This window comes from Octopus bimaculoides, chromosome 23 (genome assembly GCF_001194135.2).
Source record: "Octopus bimaculoides isolate UCB-OBI-ISO-001 chromosome 23, ASM119413v2, whole genome shotgun sequence".
Classification (NCBI taxonomy): Eukaryota; Metazoa; Mollusca; class Cephalopoda; order Octopoda; family Octopodidae; genus Octopus; species Octopus bimaculoides.
Genome location: NC_069003.1, coordinates 2,525,441 through 2,527,756, shown reverse-complemented (window position 1 = coordinate 2,527,756; position 2,316 = coordinate 2,525,441).

Below are 2,316 nucleotides of genomic sequence, written 5' to 3'. Positions count from 1 at the left end.
TATATATATATATATATAATCAATCCAAACATAAATAAGCAAGAAAAAGTAACAACGCGGGTACGTGGAACAAGTACTATATTATTGGACGCTCAGGAAAGGAAAGAAAAGAAGGATTTCACAGGTGTGTGTGTGTGTGTGTGTGTGTGTGTTGCCCTGTACTTTTATGGAATACAAATTTATTATTCTTAAACAAGAGTATTATCGACTGTAACTTCGAAGTTTCGGCCAGTTTAACCAATCGTGGGCCTGGCAGTTCGACGATGGCTTAACACTGTTTCCTTGTCACTATATGTCTTAATTTAACTAAGAGACAAGACTGGTACCCCGTCGGTTACGATGACGACAATGGTTCTAGTTGATCCGATCAAAAAACGACCTGATTGTGGTATTAACTTGCAACTGGCTGAGCACTCCACAGACATGCGGACCCTTAACGTGGTTCCCAGAGAGATTCAGCGTGACACAGAATGTGACAAGGCTGGCTCTTTTGAAATACAAGTACAATTCAATTTTGCCAGCCGAGCGGACTGGAGCTACGCGAAATAAGTCTCGCTCAAAGCCACAACGTGCCGCCGAGAACGGAACTCACGACCGTGAGCCGAATGCCTTAACCACTCAGCCACGCTCCTTCGCCGAGAGATACATTGCACGTAAAACAGTGGGAGGCGGTCATTAGACAGTTTCGGGGTGATATTGAGACCTGAACCAGAAACGCAAGGAATTATGTATCTCAGAAGAGACTTGAACTCACGAATTCTAAGCTGCAGTTACAATACTCTCATCAATTCAACCTCAACAACAAGAAGACGAAGTTACGAAGATGGAACTAACCTGGTTTTCATTCGGATGCTGGTTTCATTACTGTTCTCGTTCACATCAGGTGTCAACAATTATCATTGCTTTCTTGGTTGTTGCTCCAGCTGCCCTGAATAAGTATTTATCGTTGATGTTGTTGCTGTTGCTGTTTTTGTTACCCCCGTACTGTTGTCTTTGTTTAACATCACATCAGTCTTGATCGAACAGACGTATAATTCAAAACTGGCCCAGTCGTGGCCATCCAATCTAATATTGTATATCTCTTACACATCTAGGACTAAAGTGAATAATGTGACTTTGGTTTCGTTTTAAAGTAAGATATGTGTTGCTTGGTGGAGATGAAGGGTTGCTATTTCTAGCTGGTCGAGCAATCACATACAGAAGAATCCTTCATTACTTTGTCTAGTTGTTGTCTTTGTTGTTTCTTAAGTTTTTTTCCCATTGTATTCTTGTAAATTTAGTTCTTTCTTATTGCTGTTGGTATGGCATTTACTGATAATCTCTTTGTTTTTTCTTAGCCCTGGGTCAACCATGACGGAGCAGACTAACGATAAAAAGCAATGTAGCCATGATCACCATTATTATCGGACGAGATTCATTCATTGGCGTCAGCCGTTTCAACGACCACAAAGACGTTTCTTCTTTGAAGCGCGTGTCCCTCTCTTTATTGTTGCTGATCGGGGTGAGAAGAATAACAGCACATATAAGCATGTGGCATATATATATATATATATATATATATATATATATATATATATATATGTGTGTGTATGTAAATGTATGTCTGTATGTATATATGAATGTGCGTATGGCAGCAGCTGTAGAAGGATGAGAGTCTCTAAACTTCTAAACGTTTGGTGTTTGTGTTGATCGAATGAGGAGATGCTGTGACTTCCTTTTCTTTCACTTCACAATCGATCACAGTGAAATGAGATTGACTTGATTATATGTGAAATCATCAATTTTGCATGCGGCCATGTACACTTGCATACCTGTGTGTATGTGTCTATTTAAGCACACACATAATTTTCTCCTCAGTTATTGGTAGGGCCAACAAAAAGCACTCCCCGAAGCGAAAAATAAATATTGTTTAATATACACAAGCTTCAAAAGATATACTAAATTATACTTACATACACACATGCATACGTACGTACGCATGTATGCTTGCACGAATGCATATATGTATGTATGCATGGAAGAATGCATATATGTATGTATGTATGTATGTATGTATGTATGAATGCACACACGATTTTATGTCAATAGCGATATATACATGAAAACACACTCTCACGCATTCGTTTTCATATTTAGTAGGGAAACTTGTATATATTATGTGTGTGATTGCGTATGCGCGCGTATGCCTGTGAAGGTCATCCAAACGGAAATGAAATTAACAGGGAACAAAATTGTAATCCGATATTTTGATTGGATTCGTCTAGATGACACCTTCTCAATACCTCAAAGCCTCAGGGCGTGTGTCTGCGCATGTGT